General features: G+C 38.2%; 1 long non-coding RNA gene across 1 annotated transcript; it reads right to left on the bottom strand.

Annotated features, from left to right (window-relative positions):
* Positions 1-11804: 11804 nt before the first annotated feature.
* Positions 11805-12928, bottom strand: LOC145058349 (uncharacterized). The gene is made up of 3 exons (XR_013686349.1): positions 12716-12928; positions 12139-12314; positions 11805-12008 (listed from the first exon to the last, which is right to left on the bottom strand). It is a non-coding gene; the product is annotated as an uncharacterized LOC145058349 (long non-coding RNA).
* Between the last annotated feature and the right edge of the window lie 1778 nt (positions 12929-14706).

Raw genomic sequence — 14706 nt, 5'->3', positions numbered from 1 at the left:
CAAGGGTTTCATTCGGCCGAGCAGTTCGCCTTGGGGAGCGCCGATCCTGTTTGTGAGGAAGAAGGATGGGTCGCATCGTATGTGTATAGATTACCGGGAGTTGAATAAGGTGACGGTGAAGAACCGTTACCCACTTCCGAGGATAGATGATTTGTTTGACCAGCTTCAGGGAGCGTCTTGGTTCTCCAAAATCGATCTACGCTCCGGGTATCATCAGATGCGGGTTAGGGATGAGGATGTGCAGAAGACTGCTTTCAGGACCAGGTATGGTCATTATGAGTTTGTGGTGATGCCATTTGGGCTCACCAATGCCCCAGCCGCGTTCATGGATCTCATGAATCGCGTGTGCAGGCCGATGCTAGATCGGTCAGTGATAGTATTCATAGATGATATCTTGGTATATTCCAAGTCGCAGGAGCAGCACAAGGAGCACCTGAGGGAGGTGCTGGAAGTTTTGAGGAGGGAGAGACTTTTCGCAAAGTTCTCCAAGTGCGAGTTCTGGTTGCGCGAGGTGCAGTTCCTTGGTCACCTCGTCAACCAGAAGGGTATTTTGGTGGATCCGGCCAAGATAGAGGTCGTGATGCAGTGGGAGGTCCCGAAGTCTCCATCTGAGATTCAGAGCTTCCTAGGGCTGGCAGGGTATTACCGGAGATTCATTCAGGATTTCTCCAAGATAGCAGTGCCGCTCACCCGACTGACCAAGAAGTCGGTGGTATTTCGTTGGGGGCTTGAGCAGCAGGCAGCGTTCGAGACCCTCAAGCAGAGATTGTGCGAGGCTCCGATTCTTACCTTGCCAGAGGGAGTAGAGGACTTCGTAGTCTACTGTGATGCCTCAATCACAGGTATGGGAGCAGTGTTGATGCAGCGAGGCCATGTGATAGCTTACGCCTCGAGGCAGTTGAAGCCTCACGAGGCTAACTACCATACCCATGATTTAGAGTTGGGGGCGGTTGTGTTTGCCCTCAAGATTTGGAGGCATTATCTTTATGGGGTCCGTTGTACTATCTACACGGATCATAAGAGTTTGACGTACCTTATGGATCAGCCGAGTCTGAACATGAGACAGAGGAGATGGTTGGATGTGCTGAAGGATTATGATTGTGAGATCCTTTACCATCCAGGGAAGGCCAACGTGGTGGCCGACGCCCTAAGCCGCAAAGTGTCGGCAGCCCCTATCAGAGATTTGTGTTTGAGGATGACAGTGATTACTCCGTTGTTGGAACGGATCAGGGAGGCTCAGGTCGAGGGCCTCAAGGAGGAGAGGCAAAAGTGTAAAAGGATAGTGGGCCGAGTAGCTTCGTTTGATTATGACAGTCAGGGATTGCTGACACTTCATGGGAGAGTGTGGGTACCGTACTGGGGAGGAGTACGGAAAGTGTTGATGGACGAGGCTCATAAGTCTCGATTTTCTATCCATCCAGGGGCGATGAAGATGTATAGAGATCTTCGACCCGATTATTGGTGGCCCTGCATGAAGCGGGATGTCGCTTGGTATGTTGAGAGATGCCTGACCTGCAGGAAGGTCAAGGCGGAGCACCAGAGGCCTCACGGCAAGATGCAGCCGTTAGACATTCCCGTGTGGAAATGGGAGGACATCACCATGGATTTTATCACCAAGCTTCCCAGGACCGCACGAGGAGTGGATTCGATATGGGTAGTAGTGGATCAGTTGACGAAGAGTGCTCATTTTATCCCGATCCAGGAGAGTATATCCGCAGAAAAGTTAGCCGATATCTATGTGCATGAGATCGTGGCACGTCATGGAGTGCCGGTATCGGTAGTGTCAGACCGAGATGTCCGTTTTACATCCAGATTCTGGAAGCGGTTTCACGACGAAATGGGTACTCGTCTTCATTTCAGCACCACTTTCCACCCTCAGACGGACGGGCAGAGCGAGAGGACGATTCAGACCCTCGAGGACATGCTCAGGGCATGTGTTCTAGACTTCGGTGGCAGTTGGGATACGTATCTTCCGTTAGCGGAATTTTCGTATAACAACAGTTATCATGTGAGCATTGATCGACCTCCCTTTGAGATGCTTTATGGGAGGAAGTGTAGGACCCCGATTTGTTGGGGCGAGGTCGATCAGCGAGTCGTTGGGAGCACAGAGGTGGTGCTCAAGACGACCGAGTTGATTCAGCAGGTCCGTAGTAGACTGTAGACTACGCAGAGTCGGCAGAAGAGCTACGCCGACAGGAGGCGTTCAGACTTGGAGTTCCGGGTGGGCGATATGGTCCTCCTGAAGGTCTCACCCTGGAAGGGTGTCATCAGGTTTCGGAAGAGGGGCAAGCTGGGCCCCAGGTTCATTGGTCCCTTCAGGGTTTTGGCCCGCGTGGGTCGGGTTGCTTATCGGATGAATCTTCCTGCAGAGCTTAGCCAGATCCATAACACTTTCTATGTGTCTCAGTTGAGGAAGTGTTTGGTGGATGAGTCAGCAATTGTTCCCCTAGAGGATATTCAGGTTGATAGCAGCCTGAATTATATTGAGAGGTCGGTCGCGATTCTGGACCGGAAGACAAAGACCTTGAGGAGCAAGGCAATTCAATTAGTGAAGGTGCAGTGGCAGCACCGGAAGGGGTCTGAGTGGACGTGGGAGGCTGAGGAGGAAATGAGGGAGCACTACCCGGAGTTATTTGCAGATTCAGCCGCAGCAGACTTCGAGGACGAAGTCTGAGACAAGTGGGGGAGAATTGTAACGCCCCGTCTTTGGTATGATGCTTTCGTGGTTTTTATTTAGAAGTTTTATTGAGGGACTCGGCGAGTCTGTGGCCTGACTCATCGAGTAGGGTCGAGTTTTCATGCACGTGTTAGTTGGCGACTCGGCGAGTCCATATTCGGGACTCGGTGAGTCTGCCTGCCTGGAAGAAACCCTAAATCCCCGGGTTGCTCACTATTTAAGCAATGCTTTGTGCTCCAAACCCGCCTCCTTCACCCTCAGAGAGCTGTGAGAAACCCTAATCCATCCCTTATCCATTTTAAGTGCTTTTGTGTGTGGATTTTGAAGGCTTGAAGAAGAAGAAGAAGAAAGGAGCAAGGAGAAGAGGTGTTGAGCAAAGATCCAAGGGCAAAATCAGAGTTCATTGAGGTATTTCTCGGATTCCTTCTGTTTTATGCTTTAAATCTTCATTAGAACTCTTCTAGGGCTAGTTTGATGCATTTTCTAAGCCCTATAGTTGTATGGATGCCTTTATGGGACGAGATATCCCTAGATCTGTTCATTTAGGAGTTGTAGAGCCCGGATCTGTTGCCTTTTTGGAGATGCCTTGCATAAGAACCCTAGATCTACTCTTCTAAGTGCCTTTTTAGCCTATATCTCCTTTTTCATGTGTATGTACACGTAAAGTTGGAAACTTTACGTGGTGGATCAGCTTATTGGACTCAGATCTATCATATGTATGCGATGGATTCAAACAGAATCGAGTTTAGAGTAGTTGCATGGATGTGACTCGGTGAGTCGGAAGAGCGACTCGGCGAGTCAAGTCGCGAGTCCCGTTTTTCCCCTTTTTGAGTGATGACGAGTGGAAGCCTGTGAGTAGTAGAGTGGACTCAGTGAGTTGGAGAGCAGACTCAGTAATGGAGGGACTCGACGAGTTTTTCATACAACTCGGCGAGTCCAAGGCAATCTTCTTAAGCTCAAGAACAACTCGTCGAGTTGTTCATATGACTCAGCGAGTTGGATGAAGATTGTCTGAGTTCTTGGATCGAGAGAGTACTCGTCGAGTCGATGCCATACTCGACGAGTAGCCACGAGTGGGGTTGTGAAATGAGAACTAGAGACTCGGCGAGTTGGCGGCCCAACTCAGCGAGTCAGGTCAACTGTGGGTTGACTTTGACCGAGAGAGTTGACTTTGACCAAGGGTAAAAGAGTCATTTTACCCCAGTGCAGTGTTTACTTTTTGATTGAGTGTGTTTATGGACTTGTAGCCGGGGAGACGCCGGAGCAGCAGCAGTTAGCTTCCAGAGCCATTCACATAGCAGCCAGTTCACGAGGTGAGTTTCCTTCTAGTAGTAACGGGTCTAAGGCCACAATGCCGGCCCATTTAGCTAGCAGTCAGCTTCGGAGCTCAGTCCGATGTAGTAGTTAGTATGTTTGATGCCTTCGTGGTTCAGACAGGATATGTGTTTATGCCAGTTGATATGTTTATGCTATGTTCAGTCAGCTTCGGACTTCGGTCCGATGTAGGGGACAGAGGTCCAGTCAGCTTCGGACTCCGGTCCGATGTAGGGGACGTAGGTCCCAGTCAGCTTCGGACTTCAGTCCGATGTCTCAGTCAGCTTCGGACTTCGGTCCGATGTCCTAGTCAGCTTCGGACTCGGTTCGATGTAGGGGACGAAGATCCCAGTCAGCTTCGGACTTCGGTCCGATGTAGGGGGCAAGGCCCCGGTTAGCCGGACTTCGGTCCGATGCAGTGGGCAAGGCCCAGTATGTGCTTTATATGTTATGGTGTGGTATGTGGTAGTTTGGGGGAGCTCACTAAGCTTCGTGCTTACAGTTTCAGTTTTGGTTTCAGGTACTTCCGCAAGCAAAGGGAAGAGCTCGGGATGATGGCATCGCACACACCACAGCTACAGTTTTTATCTTGGGAGTTGATCAGCTATCTTAGATATGTTTTGATACAGTCGTGACACCGTTTCTCATTTGTATTTTAGTATGGTTTTGAGATTTGCAACGCATGGTTTTATTATGATATACTCTGTTTTATGATTTTGGTTATATTAAAAAATGAAATTTCCGGGTCATATTTTTGGGTCGTTTCATTCCATGATATATTTTTATTTTAATATAATAAAATAATAATAAATTATACTATATAAAGGCTCGTTTAGGCTCGCAAGCCTAATCGAGCTTAATGACATAGGCTCGAGCTCGAGCTCGTTTAATAAGCGAGCTTAATAATAAGCTCGAGCTTGGCTCGGGCTCGTTTAAAATTGATTTCGAGTCGAGCTTTTAACGATTCGATCTCGAGTAGCTCGCGAGTAGTTTGGCTCGTTTGCACCCCTAATTATATCTAGATTTTGTTTATATGCTTGATATATTTGGTGAAAAAAGGTTAATTTTTATTCATAGTTTTACAAAATAATAGAAAAAAATATTTGATTCTGTCATTCACAAAAAGCTACTAGATTTTATGGAATAAAATTTGAGGACACTCTTAACATTTTTACCCTTTTTGACAATGTTATCTTCATGACTTTAGGTGGGAAATAGTATGGTAACATCTGTGTTCATTCTTTTTGCTTTTTAACTGTTCCAGATCTACAATACTCATTTTTTGGTAGTTAGTAACTTAATATCACCAAATACTTTTAGCTAAATGATGAATATTTAAGGACTCTCTAGATCTTGAATAACAAGGTGTAGTTTGTCGAAGTAGATTCCATGGTTAAAAATTCTAATACTTTAAAAGGTGTTCAACTTGATTTAAAAAGACTGCGACAGAAAGCAACTTCAAAGGTAAAATACATATTCATTTATTTGTTTTTATATTCTTCACCTAAGACATCAACCAATTTTGAAGAAGATGTATATCATGTTTGGGTTTTTTCTCCTGTTCCCTCTCCATCCTATAGAAAAACCTCAGTTTGGGTTTTTTTGTTGGCTGAAATTTGTGTTTTTGTGTGATGGTTGTGGATTTGTCAAGGTTTATAACTCAATCAAGCATTTTAACATTTTGCTTGGTCTTTATCTCTGTGAAGTACTATTGCTAACTTTTAAGCTATAGCAATGAAAAGCTACTTCAGGAAAGGTCCGATATTTTACACTTATTGACCAATGAAATGCATAATAACATCTGAGAAAGAAGTCAACAAAGATGGAAGATATCTTTGTAAATTACTACTTTTTATATAAACTTTAAATATGTTGTTATTTAGTAGGGTTAAAATAATTTAGAAATTTATAGTGATGAACTTGATTTTATAAATGTAAAATTGTAATTATTTATAATCGTTGTATTTGTACCTTTAATTTATATTTTCACATAATTTGTTTTTACTTAAAACAGAAATCCCTTACAATGTATACCATACGATCAATATGTAAAAACTTATTCATTATCATAAAATAAATAAACTGAAAAAGTGGTATGGTAAATGTTAAAATGATTATATCTTAGTCCCACCTAATTCATTTTTTTCGGATCAACCCTATTTTTTAAACATAGATGTCTAATGTTATTATCTTTTAATATTTGTTTTTTAGATTTAGTTTGTGCCAAGGAGGTTTTATTTTAGTTATCCTACTGCTAATAGTTTGCTAAATTTATGAACAATTGAAAACTCATGTTATTTTCTTTACGTCTAATCCGTCATATAAGAAATTGATGTTTACCTACTTCGATCGATATTCTCTAAACGGCATAGAAGGATGTAGCATGTGCCAGTAAAATGTTGTTATAAAATCAATTTTGTTCGTATCATAACAATTAATTTACATCATAAGAAATTTCCGTCAAATAAGAAATTATGTTAGTATCATAACAACTAATTAGGAATTCCAGCAGGAAAACGGGAAAAAAAACTGATGAATTTGAGATTTCGTTGCTTTGTTTCTTACTGTAATAGAAAGAGTGTAAAAAAAGATGCTAAAAGTACAGACAAATAAAAGCAAGTATGTTAATCTTTCTTGCATTAAAACTTATTTTTACAATATTTCGTGATACATGTATATTAAGGTAGCTTTGGTGGGTCATCGATTTCCTAAATCCAAAACTCAAAACACTTAATCCAAAACCTACAACCATGAGCCTTAAACCTGAAACTATACACCCACAAATCCTAATATATGTATATTAAGATAGCTTTGATGCATTATATGTTCTTTATTATTTGACATGCTTTAAAAAATACTACTATTTTTCAAAATAAAACTACTTGCATCATGCGAAAAGGAAACAATTCTTCGAAAAGAAATTATTAACCGCCCCCGCAATCACCAGCCGTGACATCGTGAAATAATAACCATAACAATATATGACACCAGATAGAAACTATTCCGTCACCGCATCTACGCACCTAACAAGAAACTATTCACCAAAAACAACAATTTGGCAAAAAACAATTTACCAAAAGGCTGAAATGAACTAACACAAAAAGAAACTAATCGCCGCATGAAAACTATCTACCCAAAGAAACTATATGGCGTCGCTGCATCGCGGGAGTATCCTACTAGTGTGTGTGTGTGTGTGTGTATATATATATATATATATATATATATATATATATATATAGTAGTAGGATCAAATGAGAACACCAAAAATGTTGAGAACGCGAGAACAAAGTATATTCATTTGCGATTCCATGTATTCATTTGTGGAGAAATGATAAATTTTTACGCATTTAATTTCAATTGAAGAGAAAAAACATATTCATGTTGATTGTGCGTAAAAATCTATCATTTCTCCACAAATGAATACATGGAATCACAAACAAATATATTTGTTCTTGCGTTCTCAACCTTTTAGGTGTTCTCATTTGATATATATATATATATATATATATATATATATATATATATATATATATATATATATATATATATATATATATATATATATATATATATATATATATGGAAACCTTCAATTAGGAGTTTTAAGTTTAGTTTTTGGTATTTAGTATATTTATTTGGGATTACTTGATGGATAAATTTAGTTTATTGTTATGATTATGAAGTAAGGGAGTAAAGTGAACAGGTTGTAACGTTGCATAAGTTCTCATTTGTGCGGAACAAAGGAATGAAATGAAGGAAAACAACAAAGAATGGTTTTGTGGCTATTCCACCTATCCCATATCGGTAGACGGTAGTTAGGTAACAAATGGGTGGCAATGTAGCATTGTATAAGGACGAACATACCTAAGCTTTAAGAAGAAAATGCACGACTCTACATTGAACTGACTGGCTCTTTTTGAATTGGTTGGTTTTTGTGAGCCGCTTGTTGTTTTTGCTTAGACTGATTTGGTTTGATTTAGTACGCATTGAACTAACTTTGGTCTGATTTGGACCAAAGTTACATTAAGTTATGAATGGGCTTCAAAAAAACCGTGTCAAAAGAATTACATTAAGTTATGCGGTTTAAAACCAAACCACAACCAAAATAACTGCACCTCATAAAAAAAACCGAAAAAACCGCACCGCTTAAAACCATACGGTTCGGTTTATAAAATTATAAAAACAGCATTTCCGGTTTGCGGTTTGGTTTTGGTGAAAAACCGCACCGAACCGCATCATGTTCACCCCTAGCACAAAAGTCTTTTTTAAGCCTTCTAAAATAAGTTTACATATTTCATACAATATATCAGTGTTGTAAAACTCGCCGAGTTGGCCGATTACTCCTCCGAGTACTCGCTACTCCCCCCTTGCCGAGGCGAGTTACATAATCCCGAGTACTTCCCGATCGGCCCCTTACTGAACTGAGTAGTGTTGTGAAGTTCGGTCACTTCGGTGATTAATATGTATAATATACTTAATTATTTATTATTTAACACACACACAAGCATTTTTTACTACATATATATCTTAAATTTTCAATAATTATTCATGAAGTGAGACGATTATGTGTTTTTCATTTTTTGTGTATTCACATGTATCCAATTTTGTTATATATTTCAATCAACTTATGATTTTATCTTATGATTTTGAAATATATAATTTCCCTAAAAATATTTCTACACAAATTTCCAAATCCGAGTACTCCCCGAGTACAGTACTCTCGAGTACTCGCTACTCGGTAGTCGGCCAAACATGTACCGAGTAACGAATTCTACAACCTTGCAATATATCACAACAAAAAACCTTACCTTTAGCGATAACAAAATACGTCACAATTGGTTTTGATAGTCGCCAAACCTTTAGCAAAGACATGTCATCGCTAAAGGGTCGTCGCTATTACCTCGTAGCTAATACTCAATTATCGTCGCAATTATTGTTGTCTCTATTAGTGTCGCCTCTATTGTTATTCCGGCCATCGGTCGGAGTTTTTTCCAGCAAGGCTTTCCAGAGGTAGGCATCGTCGCAAATGGCACATGTCGTCGCAAATATTGTGGTTCCTAATGTTCTTTTTAACAATATATATATATATATATATATATATATATATATATATATATATATATATATATTAGTTTATATATTATAAAATACATATTTTATAAAAATACAGAAGTCAATACAAAGCACATTAAATAAAACATCAAATAATATAAAACAATACATATATATACCACATTACTTAAAATATCAAATTTACCACATTACATAAACTATCTAATAAAATCCAAAATAAACATCAAATATAGCATCCATAAACTATCTGATAAATCTAAATAACATCATCCATAACATAAAACAAGAAATACTAAGCGTCTTCCTCTTCCCCATCGTTGTTTTCCTCGTTTTGACTTTGTTTTTGAACGAGCGGATAATATCTCCGATTGTGATCACAAACGTTGGGTTTTGAAGAAAAACATTAACATCCACATCCGACAAAGTATGTATATAAGTTAAAATATTAAACTAAAAAAACAAATTATTATTGATTAACAATTAAGTCGCAAGCACATTAAGTTGTTAACAATTTAACAAACTATCAAACCACTAAATCAATTAAGTCTTTAACAAATTAAAAAACTACCAAAATACAAATTCATAACAGATGAATTAACCACTTAACAAATAAGAAAATTATCAAGCTACCAAAAATTAATATAAATGCATCAAGTTCTTAACAATAAAACAAAGCTACCATATTCTTTAAGAGTTTAATAAGTACTTGTGTTGGTTGCAGTGTTTGTGGCTTTGATTGTCACTGGAATGGAGCACTTGTACTTGTTGCAGAAGGAAGTTTAGGCCCGATGCCTCTAACATGCCCCCTTCGAGCACCTAACAACTTCTCAAATATTGCGATCCAATCAATGGAGTATGGATCACCACCAGATTTGATTATGTGTTGAGTCTATAAAGCAACCTTACCAACTAAAGCATTTTGTATTTTACAAAGATTGTCAATATACTTAAAAAATAACACAAAAAAACAACTTTCTACTTCATTTTTAGGTAATAAAACTTACATATTGGTCTTCAACAAACAAATCAACAAATTCCCCTTGTTTATTCACATGCCCACGTTGAAATGTTTCAAGTCTATTCAAATTCGATTTAACATTACAAAATATGTTATACTTGAATAAACATTAAAAAAATATGTTATAACCAAATAAACATTATTATAACTTACGTTCTTAAAACTAGCACTACTATAGTTGTACCTCCATCCACGATTCTTAACTACTTACTTCATCCACGATTCTTAACTATTTGCTTCTTCCAACGCTGCGGATCCATACCATCAGAGGCTCAAGTCCTTGTTGCCTCCACATCCCTTTCAAAATCAGTAAAAAGAGTTTTTGCGGTATGTTTGCGGCCTCTATACCGCGCACATATCCAATTGTTCAATGACGCCCAAAAAACTACTAAAGCCATGGGGTTATTTGAAATCGCTCCAAAATCAATCCATGTCTACAAAAAAAAAAAATAGAGAAGTAAAAAATAAATCAAAATTAAACATATTAAATGTAACTTTATAAATAATTTATCGAAAGATATCGGAACATGTCATCCCTTTCGGCTTCAGAAACTTCTTTCCATGTGTTCTTATCCAAAGCGATGTCGCGCCACATATAATTCGAATTAGTGATGCCACCTCTGGTGACGACACCACCTTTAGCGACGACACCACTTTTTAGCGGTAACAAAAGGTGTGTTTGTCTATTGTCGTCGCTAAAAAGTGGCATCTTCACTAAAGTACATAGGTGTCGCTAATGTGCTTATTATTGTTGTAATACTTTTAAATATTGATAGGTTTTCGAGTAATTTAAGTTCTGATATTCAAGCTTGAATTATTTTCAAGCGAGGCTTGAGTGTTGCGCCTATATTAAGATGACTCGTCGGGATATAGAATTGAGTTGGAATTTTAAAGTCGTTTTAATCTATGTATTGACCAGATGGTATATTAGGCTATGCGGAGTGGGGATCGACAATGCCTCGGTAGAGCTGAGTCAGCTCGGCATGCCGAGTTTGGTGCTCTAACTTGGTAGGTTTCTACCAAGTATATCTCCTGTCTCACCAATACATCCCCTCCTCCTTTTTTCTTCTTCTTCCATACCCTCTATTTGGCATCCTATTGGACAAAATGAGATAGTGGTGGAGAAGGTTGATGTGGAGCTCGGTTGGTTCGGCACCACTTCCATTATTCTAATATATATAACCCATGAAGCTTTACAATGTTTTCCATAATACCATCGATATTAATAATGTACAAAGGCACGTAAAAGATGGCAATGGATGGTAGGGAGGCACCATATCCATATTGTAAACATCCGCACCAAAGAAGTACTTGTAGTGACAGAATTCAGTCGAATTATAAGAATCTTGATGATATTTAGTTAATGTGTATGTTACTAATTTTCTTGATACGATGAATGAGAATGATCTATGGCAATTATGTGAACGTCATGGTGTAGTTGTTGATATGTATATTGATAGAAAGCTGTCAAAAACTGGAAGGAAATTTGTTTTTTTTTTTTCATTTTTTTAAATCAAAGGAGTATAAACATGTAGTGGAACGCCTTACCAGAGTATGGATAGGAAGTTATCCTGTATTTTCATCATTGGGCTAGATTCAATAGAATATATGAAGGGAAACATCATCAGGATGCTCAACCAAAGTCACAACAGGCAGGGCCGGTCCTAGCCGATTTGAGGCCCGGGGCAAATAAAAAAAGAGAGGCCCTTCTTTGTAAACGAATTATAATCAAATAGTTTCAATTAATATACGAAACAGTTACATATGCTAATTCACCAAAACATTTTTTGTAAAAAAGGACCGCACATAAACATACATAGATTGCTATATAGATTAGTACATGTTTATCTATATAAGTCTCTATTTGTCAACATGTGGTTAAAACTTGTCTCTTTGCATACTTCTTTCTTGAGGTTTTTGTATCGTCTGCTTCACATAGACAAAAAAAATGCTACTACTTAATAGAATAACGCAAGATATTCTTGATTAGCACCATGTGAAATCAAACATAACTAGAAACCAAATATTTAAAGCTAATCTTTTAATATATTCAAACCTTATAAACATTTTTTTTCTTTGTTCCACACACCCCTGTACTCATATTTTAACATCCTTTTTTATTATAATTCTGTTATAGATGCTCGTACTTGGAGAAAGTTGGAAGTGCCATTGAAGTCCATGGATATAAATTTCTTTTTCTTGTTCCTTGTTTGATAGATAGCACGACTCGTTCTGCATTTACAATTGGTAAAATATTAAAGAAAAGCATCACCGATCAGAAATTTGGAATCAATATACTATGCAGACCAAAATGAAATTGTAAATCTGTGTTACCTGTATTTTATTCAAAAAGTGGATTTCATTATGGCATTTCATCAAACACTTAATAGACAACCAAAATCACACATTTTCTCTAAGTAAAAAAGCTTGTGCAAAGGAATAAATCGATTGTAGAAATCGATAAACAACCCAAATGGAAAAGAAAAGTAATATATAACTTTAGGTTGATATCCTTAATACACTATAGAAATCAGAAAATCGAGTACCATTCAAACCCAAAAATCAAAAATCAAAACCTAAATCTATAGAAATCGATAAACAAAGCAAATAAGAAAAGAATAACAATACATTACCTTTAGATTGATATCCATAATCCATTCTCCTTGTGAAGGCGATTAATTGCTTCTTGAAGTGTTAAAGAAATGCTTTGGGACTTGAAAGATTTAAGAGGAAGGAAAAGAAAGTTGGGAAATTTAAGAGACGGCGACTCTTCGAGGGTTTTTTCCATAAAAGAAAAAAAAATTAACACAGGAAAATAATGTAAAAATTCCAAAAAAAAAAATGTAAAAATCTAAAAACTTAAAAAGCGAGGTTCGAACACGGGCCTAAGATATAGGTTTCAAAGTACCCAACGACTTACCCATCTGATCTGCAAATTCTTTAGTTTTTATGCTACTAAATATATTATATATCTTACCCTATAATATATATACTAACCATAACTTGTAGTGACCCCGAGATTTGGCGAGGCCCGGGATGGTCGCCCAGCTTGGCCTCCCTCTAGGGCCGGCCCTGACAACAGGTTCCATTGACAATGAATGATGCTTCTTTTAAAGCATATCCAACAACTGTTGCTGGAAATTCGAAGGTGAAGCAAACAAGAAAATCATAGGGCGCAATTCCAAGTGGACTGGAAGACGGTATGGAGTTCAAGTCGTAGCAAAAAGATTTTTAGATTGTGCATGATTCAAATTTGGTTCTTCTTGGAAAGGTTAGAGACATATGTTATAGTAAACTTGTACAAAATTTGCTATAATGAAGGATTTCACAATCTTAATATTGCTTATGTGGGTGATGATTGGGTATGGATCGAATTAAAAAGAAAATAGAAAGTGTCTAATAAGTTCAAACAATGTGAAACTATGAAGGTATATTTTGTTGAATTAAAACATATATATATATATATATATATATATATATATATATATATATATATATATATATATATAGAGAGAGAGAGAGAGAGAGAGAGAGCGAGAGCGCACTATAAGGAAACGGACCTATGCAGACGACACTTATGCCGACGACAGATATCGTCGCTAAAAGTACCCCTATGCCGACGACATGTCGTCGCCATACCTTTTGCGAACTTTGACCAATTTACTTTGACCAGGGCCCTATGCCGACGACGTGTCGTCGGCAAAAGTCTGGCTGGAACGATGAAAATATTGGCGGTATTCTTAAATTCAATATCGATGACAAGTCGTCGATATAGGTATCAAAAAATATATTTTCCATTTATTTTTAATCCATGTGCTAGAAAAAAAATGACATAGTTTTGCGTATGTTATACCAACGACATGTCGCCGGCATGACACGTGGTGATCCGCATCATAGGGCTATCCCGACTACCTGTCGTCGCCATAGGGTTTTAATTTTTTAATTTTTTTTGTTTCAGCAAAATATTGAAACGGCATCGTTTATTTGACCCTATACCGACGACTTGTCGTCGGCATAGGGGTTTACCCTAAAGAATGGCGTAGCCTTCGTTCATTTGCACAGCAACGCAGAGCTTCTATATCCCTCCGACGAAAATCCGATTCCAACCATCTTAGCCGACGATTAGCCCCAGGTAAACCTTTTCTACTCCTATTTCATTGAATATTGATGTGTGCTAATGATTTTTACCCCCAATTTGGGTTTTTTTGGTGTTTAGAGGTTTCCAGTGGTGGTGAAGCACCACCGTCCGTTCCGCCGCCAGAAGCTTCCCACCGCGAGTGTGTTCACCGGCGCCCATCGTTCCAGGTTATCTCCTTCACCACCCTTTGTATTTTATTGCTGGAACCCAACATCGATTTTGAACGATCGAAGGAATAACCACCCGCTCGTGAAATTGGTTTTTTTCTTATTTTTTTATCTCCCGTGACCACCAGCCACTCACTGTCAATCTTCACAAGGGGAGTCCCCATCACAGCAAGAAAAATAAGCACATGTTAGTTTTTTTTATTGAAATTAAAATTATATATATATATATATATATATATATATATATATATATATATATATATATATATATGCATAAGTTTTCATGAAATTGAAATTGAAATTGATCCTCTTTTGATTA

Source organism: Lactuca serriola, chromosome 6, assembly GCF_051521515.1.
Source record: "Lactuca serriola cultivar US96UC23 chromosome 6, Lser_US96UC23_V15, whole genome shotgun sequence".
Lineage (NCBI taxonomy): Eukaryota > Viridiplantae > Streptophyta > Magnoliopsida > Asterales > Asteraceae > Lactuca > Lactuca serriola.
The sequence above is the reverse complement of the archived record's forward strand: the minus strand, read 5'-3'. Positions and strand labels throughout refer to the sequence as shown.